This window comes from Hypanus sabinus, chromosome 8 (genome assembly GCF_030144855.1).
Source record: "Hypanus sabinus isolate sHypSab1 chromosome 8, sHypSab1.hap1, whole genome shotgun sequence".
Classification (NCBI taxonomy): Eukaryota; Metazoa; Chordata; class Chondrichthyes; order Myliobatiformes; family Dasyatidae; genus Hypanus; species Hypanus sabinus.
This window is the reverse complement of record NC_082713.1, coordinates 135,590,979-135,607,020: the sequence shown is the minus strand read 5'-3', so window position 1 is coordinate 135,607,020 and position 16,042 is coordinate 135,590,979. Positions and strand designations below refer to the sequence as shown.

The following is a 16,042-nucleotide window of genomic DNA, read 5'->3' as shown; positions in this document are numbered from 1 at the left end:
TTAATATACAAAGAGAGTGAGGGATCATTAAGAACAAAGAGAACGACTGTTATAATGGTGGCAATATTTTTTGTTTATGTAAGGAGTTTAAGTTATATGCTATGTGTAAAGTGAACTGAATCGCTGAAGTTCAATGTAGATCTATCGACAAGAAATACATACCAAGATTTTCCATTTTTTTTAAGAAGGGGAGATGTTGTGACGTTTAATGGGTTAATCTTATGCCACTCAGGGAGCCACTCCCACATGTGGGGAGTTCACATATTGTACAAGCAGTGCTGTCAATGAAGTTCTGTTGTCCAGGTGTCTCTCTCTACGCTCTCCCTCATATCAAACAAAACACTATATAGACATGTACAGCATAGTAAATTTTAAATTGTCCCATTCATGCCTATAGATCTAACTCTCTGTGCAAGACTTCTTCCTCTTAACAAGCAGGGTGTGTGGGTGCTCTGCTTGGCAGGAGAGGCGTACAGCTGTGAACAATCTCAGGTTCTTTGGTGTCCTCTGTGGTAGTTGCAGGAGCTGACTGTGAGACTGCAGGAAGTGGTCATGACAGCCCTGGACACTTTCTTCTCTTTTTCTCAGCTTTTCCCTCTGGATCCACTTCAATCCTTTCTTCTCTGCTTTTCAACTTCGTCTTTCTTTTTCGTGCCTTACTTTCTATTCCAATTTCTTATGAGTTTCTCTGAATTTCCTAACTTCTCTGGAAATTAGGTCTCATCTATCCTCTTCCATTTCCATAGCATTGTCATCATCCTTACCTTTCTTTACCTTTTTCTAGTTTGTGCATTTTGACCTTGGGAAGGTGCTTTTAGTTCACTGGAGTTTGCTCTTCTGTTCATCCCGTGACGTTTTGATCTCTCCTTTTGGCTTCCTCATCCACAACATCATCTGATGAATCTTTCATTTCTGTATCTCCATTGACTCTTTTATTTTTGGTCTTCCATTCATCCAGCTGGGCTTTGGTCCTGGCATCTACTTTTACAAGGAGCTTTTTGTCTCCCACTTGAAGTTCACGCAATAACCCTAGTGCATGCGGAGAAGATTCAGGTTTCATTTATTCACAGAAGCCGAATGTTTGCAACTTCCCTGAAGCTCCTTGAACTCTCTTCCAGCTTCAAACCAAGCCACATTTCACAAGTAACTGACTGACTAACATATCAGGGAGGCTTTCTCAGATATGCTGCCTACAAAAACTGTTTGTAGTTGGACCACTGCTTACATCACTTTCATGCTGCCTCTGAGCAGCATCGTACTTCTTTGGTCCAATATGCTTTCAAACCAGAGGCACAGAGGTTGACATCAACACATGTTTGCTCTCTGTTGGGCAAAAGTTCATGGAATACAGCATGGAGACTGTTGTAGCATCATCCAGTACCTTTCTTAATTCACTCTCAGGTGACTTTATTACAGGGGATGTGGTATGTAATGGATCTCCAGTCAAGTTGTAGTTGTCTCAGCAGGTCATGCCCGCACAATGATTGCAACTTGTTTTGACCACCTACAAGCCCCATGTGGTTTGTTGGCTGTTGTATCTCTCTGTTATAAATGCCATTCCCACAGGAGTTACTCTTTCTCTAGTATAAGTTCTTACCTGGATATCTGCAAGCTTCAGTTCAGTTCATTTTAAAATGCCATTCAAACTCATTTTGTGGAATGACTGAGGCTACGTCCACACTAGACCAGGTAAATCCGTAACCAAAGCCTTTTCTCTTCGTTTTCACCCTCCGTCCACACTGAAATGGCATTTTCCTCCCCCGAAAATGGAGCTTTTCTAAAACGCCCTCCAGAGTGTGTAAATTTGAAAATGCCTCTTGGGCAGGAGTAGTGTGGACGGGGTAAACAGAGATTTCTAGAACTACTGTCATGACGTGCTGGAACAGATGATGGCATTTCATTGTTTTCCTGAATGCAACCCCCACACAACCTAACAATTTCAGAACAGACAGCAATGAGACTGAAGCCAGAAGAGTTAGAAATGTACTCACCAAATACTTTGACCCATAACTTACTGAATAAATAAGTATACTCACTTTGCCTTGTTTTCTGTCCTTGCTTGTATGAAGGTGGTTTACCTATTTATGCAAGTACTTCTCTGACAATAGATGTGTTACAACCTAATGTAACATTTTATGGAAATACACGATAACACTGATACTGACATGTTTTATACATTTAACAAGGTGCTTTATTAATGCAACAGACTTAGTCAGTTTTTCAATGTTCGTCGTCAGCCGGGTCATACTGTCCATGAACTCCCTGTTGGATGCCTCCATATGCTCCAGTATTTTTTTTTTTAGTTTTAAGTCCACCTGCGTGAGAGCCAACAGCTATCTATTTTTTTGGCAATTTCCTTTTGAGTTTTTCTAGTCTGTAACTGCACAAACATGCACTTTCACTGCAAGATTCGACACCAAACATTTTGCTTGTTTTCTGTGGATGTCTCCTGCGCATGCCCAGAAGGAGGAGATCACCCAAATACCCATTTTAATGTGGACGGATGTATTTTCAAAAATGCTTAGTGTAGACGCCTAGCATTTTTACGTGAAACCGGCGTTTTCAAAATTATCCAGTCTAGTGTGGACATAGCCTAAAACAGCTGAGCTAGTGCTCAATGCTTGTATATATAAAATGATTATATATAAAAATGTACTGTCGACGGTTTGGGCCAAAACTCCTGAGAATCTTTTCTCTATTGTTCTAACACTGAAATTTATTTAAAGAAGGCAAAAACATACAGTGTTATCCATATTGATTCAGAATCCACATTTGACCAGAATTGATTAGAGAGCTTAAGGTAAAAGAACCATTAGGGGAAAGTGATCATAATATGATCAAATTCACCATGAAATTTGAGAAGAAGCTAAAGTCAGATGTATCAGTATTACAGTAGAGTAAAGGGAATTATAGAGATATGAGAGAAGAGGTGGTCAGAATTCATTGGAAAAGAACACTGGCAGGGATGTTGACAGTGCGGTAATGTCTGGAATATCTGGAAACAATTCGGAAGGCACAGGATATATACATCCCAAAGTGGAAGAGGCATTCTAAAGTAAAGGTGACACACAGTTGCTAACAAGTCAAAACCATCATTAAAGCAAAAAAGAGGTCACATAATAGAGCAAAAATGAGTGGGAATTTAGAGATTTGGGCAGCTTTTAAAAGCAAGCAGAAGGCAACTAAAAAGTCATTAAGATGGAATATGAAAGTAAGCTAGCCAGTAATATAAAAGAGGCAGGAGTATCTTCAGATACATAAAGTGTAAAAGAGAGTGTATAGAGAGTGGATATCAGGCCGCTGGAAAACGATGTTGATGAGGTAGTTCGTGGGGGGGGGGGGCAACAAAATGACAGATGAACTGAATAAGTATTTTGCATCAGCCTTCACTGTGAAAGACACCAGCGGTACAGTGGAATTTCCAGGTGTCAGGGGTCATGAAGTGTGTGAAGTTACATAACTAAAGAGAGGTTTCTTGGGATATTGAAAGGTCTGAAGGTAGATAAGTCACCTGGACCAGATGGTGTACACCCTCTGAAAGAGGTGGCTGAAGAGATTGTGGAAGCATTAGTAAAGATCATTCAAGAATCACTAGATTCCAGAATGGTTCTGGGGGACGGGAAAATTCTAAATGTCACACCACTCTTCAAGAAGGGAGAGAGGTTGAAGAAAGGAAACTGTAAGCCAGTTAGTCTGACCTCAGTGGTTAGGAAGATGTTGGAGTTGATTATTAAGGATAAGGTCTTAAAGTACCTGGAAGCACATGATAAAATAGGATGAGGACAGCATGGTTTCCTCAAGGGAAAATCTTGCCTGACAAATCTGTTGGGATTCTTTGAAGAAATAGCAAGCAGGATAGACAAAGGAGAATCGGTTGATGTTGTGTACTTAAATTTTCAAAAGGCCTTTGATACGGTGCCACACGAGGCTGCTTATCGAGCTACAAGCCCATGGTATTGCAAGAAAGATTCTACCATGGATGTAGCAGTGGCGGATCAGCAGGAGGCAAAGAGTGGGAATAAAGGGGGCCTTTTCAGGCTGGCTGCAGGTGACCAGTGGTGTTCCACAGGGGGTCTGTGTTGGATCCGATTCTTTGTACATTATATGTTAATAATTGGAATGATGGAACTGATGGCTTTGTTGCAAATTTGCAGACAATATGATGATAGGTGAAGGGGCAGGTAGTTTTGAGTAAATAGAGAGGCTACTGAAGGACGGGCAGATTAGGAGAATGGGCAAATAAATGATAAAAGGAATACAGTGTCAGGAAGTTTTTGGAAAAAAAAGAGATACTGCTTCTACCTCTTCCAACAATTCTGAGTGAGGCACAGAGATCTGTATTTACCTTTATTGTTCAAACTAACAAGTACATGAATTCATACACTAAATATCTTGTGCGCACACCTGCTAAGTATCCCTGACTCTCCTGGATAGTCAAAGAATAGCAAAGGTATTACCCAGGCGGAGGAGTTTATGCTGGCCAGGCGTTCCTTGTTCCTCGTGGTCTCAATTCACTCTCCACGTGCTTCACGCAGGGTTCTTCTCACTTGTATCTGCGATGGTTATTTTTTGAAGTTAACGCCACCAGGACCCACAAAGCATCCACTTTTATATCTATTTCTTATCAACTCAAATGTCGCATTCCCATGTCATTGGCCGCAGGTCATGTGTCTGGTCTTTAACACCTGGTCATCGGCTCTAGTCCAAGCCAGCATCCATCTATTGTCCTCTTCCCATCAAGGGACAGTTGCTGACTCATGGCTCTTTGTTCTCAGTCAGCAATGAGCTCAAATCACCTCAGGCATTCACAATCCTGCATGTTATAGCCAACCAAAGAACACCTCAGAAATAGCTCCTAATTTGGAAATGACCTCCAGTTCAGCAGGTTACCTGAAGAGTCTTTGTGCCTTCTTTAAAACACTAATCAAGCCCAGCATGTCAAGCTCACAAAATGAAGAACTGTCTTCACAAAATGGCAGCCTCCATCCCCCAAGCACACGGCAAGAACAAAGACCACTTCCACTGTCCTTGATTCATTTGAATTCACTGATTTGAAGATTGTCATTCTTTCTGGCCAACAAAGTGTATGGTCTTGCACTTCAGTAGAAGAAATGAAAAGGTTGACTATTTTCTAAATGGAGAGAAAATACAAAAAAAAACTGAAGCGCAAAGGGACTTGGGAGTCTTTGTGCAGGGTTCCCTAAAGGTTAAGTTGCAGGTGGAGTTTGCGATGAGAAAGGTAAATGCAATGTTAGCATTCATTTTAAGAGGACTAGAATATAAAAGCAAAGATGTAATGCTGAGACTTTATAAAGCACTGGTAAGGCCTCTGTGCAGTTTTGTGCCCCTTATCTTAGAAAGGATGTACTGAAACTGGAGAAGGTTCAAAGGAGTTTCATGAAAATTATTCCAGGATTGAATGGCTTGTCATATGATGTGTTTGATGGCTCTGGGCCTGTATTCATTAGAATTCAGAAGAATGGAAATTGACCTCAGTGAAACCTATCAAACAGTGAAAGGCCTTGATAGATTGGATGTGGAGAGGATGTTTCCTATGGTGGGAGAGGCTAACACCAGAGGACACAGCCTCAGAATAGAGGGGCATCCTTTTAGAATGGAGATGAAGAGGAATTTCTTTAGACAGAGGATGGTCAATCTGTGGAATTCTTTATCGCAGGCAGCTGTTGAGGCCAAGTCTGTATGCATATTTAAGGCAATGGTTGGTAGGTTCTTGATTGGTCGGGGCATGAAGAAATATGGGGAGAAGGTAGGAGATCGGGGCAGATAGGAAAATTGGATTGGCCATGATGAAATTGCAAAGCAGACTCGATGGGCTAAATAGCCTGATTCTGCTCCTATATCTTATGATCATATTACTGATTCATTGGTATTCACTAGTCAGTGTATCAATGACAATGTAAAGTAGGATTGCCTAGACTTTAGATTTCCATTCCAAAAATGAAATAATTCTGTGAGAGTTCAGTCTATGGTCTGCTGCCCAGTCTATGAGAAAGTATCAGTCACAAGTAATCCTATTGAAGCTTTTTTATTGTCAATGTCTTCTAAAAGAATGTATTTCAAATGTTCAAACTTTTCTACAGTTGTTTGTCCTTCCATGTGTGAACTCCAGATATGGATTACTAAACAGTTACTGTTGCTTTAGTGATTACGATGTCACAGAAAATGAAATCTAAATTACCTCATAGAAAGCCAGAGCCATTACTGCAGCTGCCCAGCCAATGGAAAATAGACATACTCCCAGCAAAGTAATTTTTGAGTTCAATAAAATAATCAAAGTTTCTAACAGAAATAATTGTACGGTGTCCTCGATGTGACTTCTAGACTCCATTCAATTGCAAATTATTTGGTTCAGCTTCCAGCCAACTCCCTGTTCGATCATACATCTGAATGCCAGCTGAGATACAATGGGACTTCCATAGCAGATGGTCATTATAAATTGTGATAGAGAGGAATTTAAGTAAAAAAAAAATTCAGAGCACTGAGGAACAGAAGATATAATAAAGGATCACCAAGGTGCCATAATCACGGAGATCTTCAAGGAAGGCGACATTCAATATTGATAACTAGAAAGGGTCTCCACGCTTCCTGCCAACATAAATGTCATCAGAAAAGTTCTCTTCAATTATCTCCTCAAAGAGGTTGAAAAACAGATCAATGAACTGAAGTGTGCATTCCATCCATGAAGAGGCACGAAGAACATGATCATATTGCATGGTCATGTCAGGAGCATTTCAGGATGTGGCATCAACAGCTATACAGGCATCCTGTTTCAGCCTCATAAAAATCTTGAACTGCATCAGTCAATAGAGACTTAAAGAATTCTTCTTTAAGTTCATCGTCCTATAGAAATTTGACTGCTTATTATGGTTGCTATTTGATAGCATGCAAGCTGTGATCTTAACCAGATTCCACAATATTCCCAATCTCAACATAGGCTGGTGTTAAGTAAAACATCATTCATCTCATCCAGTGCTTTTCTTTGCATCATAGTGCACTGTGCCTCAGCTCATCAAAATCCCCAATGGAACTGAATGATTGGTAGGATATATGAGAAAATCTCAAACTTGCATTGCCTCCACTCCAGAAAAAAGGCCACCACAGCTTCAGACAATAAGAATATGCAGACAATGCTTATATATGTGCATGTTTAGAAACCAAGTCAGCACTAACATCGATTTAGAAGAGTTAAGGGAATAGGCAAAGCAAAAATTCTGCCCCTGCTTCTTTAACACCGTCCTTCAGCAATAAAGATCCAATATGTGATTCAGGGAATGTGGGCCACTTCCCAGATCTGTGGAATATAATCAGAACTCATCAATATTCACTTGAGGAACTCAGTATTCTAATTCTAAATTTAATTTTATTTCAAACTTTTAACGTAATGTGTATCATATAATTCATTTATCTTTCCAACATCCAATTTTTGAATGTCAGATTTATTAGATGGTGTTAACATATGCACTCTGTCATCTTGCTTAAAATACTTCCCTCTACAGACTGACTAATAATTAGCTTTCTACCTCAATGTTTCTCTTCCACTTGCCCCCAGTAGGTTTGGCTGAACTCATCTATTGTGTTCCAAGTCTTTGTTGCATTAGTAACTTAGCAGTAGCATCACATGTTGCAGATTGTATCATCATTCTATACTTTAGGAAAATGTTAGCTAACTGTTGCTTCACTGTTGAACTTGAGCGTTCCCGTTTCTTCAACTTGTATTTAAATAAATTTACTTTTTAAAATGCTAAAATAGAAATCAATGAAATTGAAGATGTTTATTCTAAACCTGGTATGCCAGGACCTGAGAAAACAAGTTTTGGTTCTTTGAAAGAACATTGTTATTCTAGGGGATCCAACATTGTATTTATCTGTAAGTATTGAGAAGTTATCCATCCTCTTGTCATGTCAATGACTACCTTTTGGAAATATCTCATTTAGAGTGCAGTCAAATACTTCTTTGCTGTCTTGCCTCTATGGTCTTAACAGACAATACATTTATCTACCATGCTTCAAGATCATTACCTAATACAGTAAACATAATTTCTGGTAACTGCATTCAGTCATAAGTGTGAAGTTCTTTAAAAATCTGTCTTCTCAGCAGTAGAGCCTTTCTCTGGGCTGGCTGACTTACAGCATTTACAGTTTTTTCATAGAAAAAATATTATAAAATATTTCACTGGAACGTTATTACCTGCCATCATCACCTACTCACAATGCGTTCCAGGATGCAATCACCCCCCGGTTGATTCTGTTTTTCCCTCGTTCTATCACTCTTGCTGCTCACTTTAAATCTATGCCCTTTGGCCTTGAGATATATCTGAAAAGCTTCTCTCTATCTATCCTATTGACATAATTTGTGCAATAAGAAAATCATGGGAGCAGGAAGAGAAACAAATTATATACAGGTGGAAGAAGTTCATAAGGTAAGGCTATGGCTCAGCAGAACCTTGTTCCACCTATTGCTCATCTCAATTGTGCTTCCCTATTCCTTATTTGGAAACTTGTCTGATTATCCATCCTTCTAAAATGTCTTGCCATTCCCATTTGTGAACAATGTCTTTTCTCAGCTGTCTCCAGAGCTGCAACTACAATTTTATCATTTGCTTTTTGTATGAAGATCATACTTTTATACAATGTCTGAAGCTTCATAGGGTCTCATTGAAAATATATCTACAACGATATTTATTGAGAATTGCTCATCTTTCCATTCTTGGTACTGAATGTCATTGTTGGTACTGCCAATGTGTAATCAAAAAATGCCAAGAAAGATAGAAGGTTTTTCCAAAATAGCTAATGAGACTTTTTTTTTAAAACCCCAAAGATAATTCCTCATGCATACTGTATATTCCAATCTAAGCACAGCATTTTAATCATCCTCACTGTGTATGATGCAAAAATATTTTTCTTTGCCCTCATTTGTATGTATTTGCATGTGTGAGGCCAGCTGTTTGGTTCGAATTGTCAAAGATTTTCTTGCTTAGTGCTTCTGACTAATCATACATCATTTTAAACTAAATGGTATAATGTCTATGGTCCATTATTTTTTTCAGTGACAAGCTCACACCGAACACCAACAGTAAAACACCTTGTTGAATGTTGTTGTTGATTATCTTTAACCACATTGAACTGAGAATATGCATGTGACAGATCCAGTTTTTGCTAACTTTGCATATAAATCCCATAATCCCATAAAGGGCATTCTTCGTCATAACTTGTCTGTTCAATATCACCCTGTAATCACCAGTCACCTTTGCCCACTTTAAGACTTATTGCTGTTGATCGTTGCCCAGTCACACATCTTTGCTTAATTTTGTCCTACTTTATGCAATAAGTCGATTGTTACTATAGGTTAGTTTTGCACCTGACATATGTATATGGAGCCGCCACCAAGCAGGATAGAACCAGACTACAGTGCACAGTGAGGACTGCCGAGCACATCATTGGAGCCTCCCTGCCCTCTATTGTGGACCTGTACTCTTCCAGGTTGAAGAAGAGGGCAGGGAACATCATAAAGGACTCTGTCCATCCTGCGCACGGACTGTTTGAACTGCTTCCGTCTGGTAGGCGCTTCAGATCCCTCCAGACTAAGACTAATAGGCACTGGAGAAGTTTTTTCCCTACTGCAGTCACTTTGCTGAACAGTTAACTGCTGGTTAACTGTCGGCTAACTATTACTTGGATTGCACTACTTGTATATTTTTCATTATATATCTATATTATGTATCTATATTTTCATTTATATTTATCATTATTATTGTTATGAGCAGAGAGACAACATCTGCTGGAAGTAAATTCCTTTTATGTGCACAGGTACTTGGCGATTAAAGTCTGATTCTGATTCTGATAATAGACCTGTAAGTATCTTCAAAGATCTCTGCATACTACCTTCCAAATCCATCTTAGACTTTCTAAACCAATCTTTATCAATGATGGTCAATTAAACCTAATCAGTTTCCTTTGCTGATGGTTACAACACACCAACTATTTCCTCTGATCTAAAATCTTAAGTACATCATCTGAATGGGCTTTCAAGCTCATTTACTATGCACTGACCACTTGACCATACTGTCAGTGGCACCCATGACACACAAGCACAAGTCTTCATTGTTCTCACTTTGTGTAGATTTGCTTCCAATGCCATTTTATGTGCCATTATTCTCCATTCTGTGAGAAGAAATTATACCACAGAAGCTGTTTTTGTTAACTACTTCACTTCAGAATTGGATGCTGAGAAGGATATGTGCATTTTTTCTTGATAGACTTTTCTTGGAAGGTGGATGTTTTCTATTGCATTAATTCTAGCATTTCTTTCTGGTCTAAAAGAAGTTGCATATGATTTGTGAAACAGAGGCATTGATTTCCACACCTGATGATGCACACCAGTGCTTCCTACAGATCCAGCTTGAGTTTAAATGCAAGCAACACATACAAAATGCTGGAGGAAGTCAGCAGGACAGGCAGCATCTATGGAAAAGTGCCGTCAACATTTTGGGCCGAGACCGAAGGGTCCTGCTGAAGGGTCCCGGCCTGAAACATCGACTAAACTCTTTTCCATAGATGCTTCCTGGCCTTCTGATTTCCTCCAGCATTTTGTGTGTTGCTTCGATTTCCAGCATCCGCAGATTTTCTCTTGTTTGTGATTGGTTTAAATGAACATTTTCCTCTTCTCTGATAATGCACCCATCAAAAATCATGGTTGATGCAGAACACCCAAGTTGCTTGCCATTTCAGTGCCCATTTAGTTTAATTGCTGCATCCTCTGACTCATTAATGACAGTACATTTCCTGTTGACACTCCCATATTGTTAGATTCATTGGTAACTAGCACACAAACTCAGTTTCCCCTCTCGCCACATTATATCTGCATAACTTAACTCTTTTGTGCAGGATTTGTTCCAGTCCTTATCCAGAAAGCTCCCAAGTCATACTGTTCCCTTGTCTTCTGCAGAGTATGGCCAGAACTCTCTTTCATGACCTACCCTGCCAATACTCATTTAGAATTAATCCCTGAGGCAGTACCGCAAACTGCTGTTGTTGTTACAAATGTTGCTGGCTCACAAGTATGTTTGTAACTTGTTTCAATATTCTCTTCTTATTAGCAGTTTTGCTGTTTTAATTCTAACTATGTAGTGTCAGAAATATAAAGAGATATAGAGAACTGTTAAAATAATTATTCCACCAATTACACTGAGCCTGCATGCATACTTCATATATAATGCAATATGGGAAGTGTTGAAATTATCTGGCTTGCTAGAAATTATGCATTTTCAAGTCTCCTTTGCAAGGGAAAGCCTCATAAATGTTATAATGCACAGTGATTTGGTGCTCATTAGACAGGAAGTACAGAATAGCATACAAGTACAGCAAGTAATTAATGTATTAGTGTTTAATGCAAAGGAGTTTTAGAGTGAGGAAGTTTTACTGCACTTACATAACACTTTTGTGAGATCGCAGTACACCATGATTTGGTGAAATATGTATTGTGGTCATCTGATTGCCCAGAAAATATCTCTACACTTATCTTTGGTATTGTTAGCTACATCTGACTCATCGGGAGCACTTTGAATCAGAAAGGTGTTTGCTCAAGTCCCAGTTCCGAGTAATTATGATAAAGCACTATACTGTTGTTTTTGTGTGTGTGTGTGTGTGTGTGTGTGTGTGTGTGTGTGTGTGTGTGTGTGTGTGTTAAATGATGATATGTTAAATCAAGCTTGCAGAGCTCCTGAAGGCAATGTGATAGATCATGTGTCATTATTCTGTAGAAGAGTATGGGAATTGTCTTTGTGCCATGGCCAATATTTGGCTCTTAATTAACATCAATAAAACATGATGACTTTGATGTTTGTGGAGTCATGCTGAGTATGGATTGGCTGCCTGCATAACTATACTGATCACGCCTCAAAAGTCATGCATAGGCTGCAGCTTGTTTTCGGATATTCTACAATCACAAAAAAGATTAAGTACATGAAACGAAAGACTTCTTTGCCTCTTCGCATTAATAACAAAATAACTACAGAGGTATCAGCAGTCTGACTCATCTCGTTACATAGAGAAATGTTCTGCCATCACTTTATCAGGTATTTAATAATATTATGCACTTACCCATTACTGAACAGATTTTAATAATTAGGATGCAGTATTTGTCCCAGCCTCTTTCTAGTATTTCTCATGCACTAAAATACACAATAGAGTATGTTAAAAAGATCAAACATGTTTTCAAGATGACTTGTAAAAAAATAATTGCATTATTATTCTAAAATGGATAGTAGCAACAAACTCCTTAAGCTAGATGGTTTCAATGTGAGAGGCATTTCAATGATATTAATTTCTTGTGCTACTTTGATCTTCAGACCATTCAAAAAAGTTGTGATATTGGTCAAATTTAATATCTAGGTATTATGGGGCCATTTCTATGCTGAACATTCAACTTTTGTTGGAAAAACCTGATTAAGAATACATTTAAAGAAAATAAATCCCTTAACTAATATAACATGCCCTGAGTATCAAACATAAGTTTTGGCATGAAATAACACCCAAAAAAAATCCCAAAAGACACAGAATGTGCAAAGGATATCTAAATTAGCCAGGTGTCATTCAGAATTTTCTTGGGCGGTATATTCAGTGTTAGAAAATACTTGGAGGATTGCAGCAGGCATACAGACATCAAACACACAGCTCCCTCAATACTGAAGCTTCCCTTATTATTCAGCCATATGTACAGTATGGGCAGCTTAATCTACTGTGCAGCTGGCTCTTGTTCAATATAAAAGCAGTCAGAATCATTATATGTCCCAATATTCTTAATTAGATATTCCTAACCAGCCTTCTGAACTGCAGGCTGCAAGTTCATCCTTACAATCTGTCCACCTATTTCCTGGCATTTCCCCATCCTTTGCCTTCTGTGGCAAAAAAATATAACACTGCGGTTCAATATCAGAATGCAGAACCAGCTTTTATTGACCATTATTCCAGACAGATAAGAGTATTAATTATTAAGTAGTTATGAAATCTGCGATATCCTTTGATGAACTTCTCTAGAATTCCTTGGAGGTTAGGATACCTAAGGCAGTGTTCACCTATACCCAAGTGTTCATCTTTTAGACATGAGTCACACATGAAGAAGAAGCCTGTTTGATCACAGAGCATTGCAGCTTGAGCTTCATTTGACTCTCATCCACAGCTTCTTGCAAGGCAAAGTGAGAGCTCAGAAACAACAGACAATGCATCATATTTCCCTCTGACAAAGATGTCCTAATTCTGTATCTGTTGCTTTAATAATAAATGCATCATACCTGCTCTTAGGTCTGTATGTGACATGATCAAAAAGATCAGTCATACTGCATAAAAATGTCTTTAAGCCAACTTATACATGCCGAGCATGGTGCCTGCATGAGTTCGTCCCATTGGTTTGTGTTTGATCAATATTTGATCTAAACCTTTCCTAAACATGAACCTGTCCAAGAGGCTATGCCTTAAGTGATATTACGTTGGACCAGACAAATGATTTGTTGGGTTACCCAGTCCAACTCCAGTCACTTATTCGTAGAATGCCTGTGTTCAATTTACCCATCATTTAAGTTAATTCAAACAACTTTGACTTGTTGATGCATTGAGACCAAAAATGCTGTGAATTCCCAGCAAGTCAAGCAGCATTCTGGGACGAGCAATGGAGTTAACAATAAGCCAACGGCCCTTCATCAGAGCTAGTAAAATGAGAAAACAAGTAGGTTTTAATTTGCAAAGAGGCAAGAGATGGAAAAAGCAAAACAAAAGTGTCTTTGCTTGGGTGGAAACCAAAGCTGACACTATTACTTTTGGTGGCATTTATATAAGGGAAATGAACGCTCAGTAATCAAAGATGATATGTCTGGTGTTGTAAAAACAAAACATGTTACACATGGAGTCAAATAGCACATTGACAGGCCCTTTTGGATCCATGCTGATCAGAGTGTCCACCTAAGCTAGGTGTAGTCACCTGATACATTTTTCACTGAACCTGTATTGTTTATAAAGGGAGCTGGAAACAGAACCCAGTGAGCTGTATCCTGCAAGTTTCAGCAAGTACGTCTCAGACTGATCCTCAGTGTTCCTGATTCAACTACGCACCTTTTCCCATTTCAGATCCTTGGTCCACACTTTCGACTAATGAGTGAACCAGATGCCACACTATCAGGATTTCTGAATGGCTGGATACTGTATTGTTGGACGTTACTGTAAGTGCTGCCTCTCGTAAGAAGCCTGATATGGTATGAAGCATTCCTGTCCTCTGTGTAATCAGAATCAGGGTTACTATCACTGGCATATGTCAAGAAATTTGTTCATTTTATGACAGCAGTACAGTACTACAGGCAGCGAGGTGGCAGATGGAATATAGTGCAGAGAAGGGATTGCACTTTGGTAGAAGGAATGAAAGTACAGATGATCTTCTAAACAGGGAGAAAATTAAAAAAATCAGAGTTGCAAAGGGAATTGGAAGTCCTTGTTCAGGATTCCCTGAAGATTAACTTGCAGATTGAGTTAGTAGCAAGGAAGACAAATGCAATATTAGCATTCATTTTGAGAGAACTAGAATATAAGAGCAAGGATGTAATGCTGAGGCTTTATAAGGCATTGATCAGACCACATTTGGTGTATTGTGTGCAGTTTTGGGTGCTTTATCTAAGAAAAAATGTACTGGCATTGGAAACGGTCTAGAGGAGGTTCATGAGAATGCTTCTGGGAATGAAAGGGTTAACTTTTGAGGATCATTTGATGTCTCTGATCTTGTACCCACTGCAGTTTAGAAGAATGAGAAGGTCTCATGCAAACCTGTTAGACTTTAAAAGGCCCAGATAGAGTGGGCACGGAGAGGATGTTTCCTATAGCGGGTGACTCTAGAACCAGAGGGCACAGCCTCAGAATAGAGGGTTGTCCATTTAGAACAGAAATGAGAGGGAATTTCCTTAGCCACAGGATGGTGAATCTCTGGAATACATTGCCATGGATGGTTGTGGAGGCCAAGTCACTGAGTATATTTTAATCAGAGATTGATAGGTTCTTGGTTAGTCTGGGCATCAACAATTATGAGAAGGGAAGAGCATGGGGTTGAGAGGGATCCAACTCAATGGGCTGAGTGGCCTAATTCTGCTCCCATGTCTTACGGTCTTATTAAGGACCCTCACCATCTAGGACCTACTCTTTTCTCATTACTACTGTTAGGGAAAAGCTACAGCAGCCTGAAGGCCTACACAACATTTTAGAAATAACTACTTCCACTCTGCTATCGGATTTCTCAATGGTCCGTTCAATGACTGTCAATGAACACTACCCCAGTATTCATCATTTGTACTTCTTAATGATTTTTTTAATATTGTAACCTATAATGATCTGTTGTGGCTGCACTGTACTGACACAAAACAATAAATTTCATGACTTGTCAGTCAGGGATAAAACTATTCTTATTTTGCAACTTTATCTTATATCCATAATGGGGGTCGATGAGAGTATCAGCAGCCTCTGAGTTCACCATGGCCTGGAAATGTGTGCATGATGCAGCCAGCTTTCACACAATCACTGCAGAGTCAAATTTAGCATTCACATATTCATCTAGTATGAAACTCCAGCTATTGCATTGTTGCTTCCAAATAATTATTACTCAGATCTGTAGGCCATATTATGTTTATTTTCTGTTTTACATGTGCTGTGAAGCGTAATATATGTTCTCCAGACTGAATATGATAGTCAGTACAGGTCGGCACAGGCTTAAAGAGCGTAATGGCATGTTTCTGTGTGGTTCAACCCTTTGCTTCCTTGATGCATTATTAATCCTATACAATGGTATAAAATACCATTTGTGGCAATACTGATTGCTATTTATTCTTGTAACCTAGTCTTCACCTACAACACCTCCTCCTTGGTCTCCTATCTCCACCACTTCTCTTTCATTACTATGTTGACTACTCTCTTAGACTCTTGTGCTTGAAGGTACAGGTTCAGTTATTAGCTTATCTTAGTAGAAGAGGGTTTCTAAACCAAGCTGGATAAC

The 16,042-nt window shown here is 39.1% G+C and overlaps 1 long non-coding RNA gene across 1 annotated transcript in view; it reads left to right on the top strand.

Moving 5' to 3' along the window:
- Positions 1 to 16,042, top strand: part of LOC132398458 (uncharacterized) — a 49,264-nt gene that overhangs the window by 16,248 nt on the left and 16,974 nt on the right. The window contains exon 2 of the long non-coding RNA XR_009513661.1: positions 14,140 to 14,231. This is a non-coding gene — a long non-coding RNA (uncharacterized LOC132398458). The remainder of the gene's footprint in view (positions 1 to 14,139; positions 14,232 to 16,042) is intronic.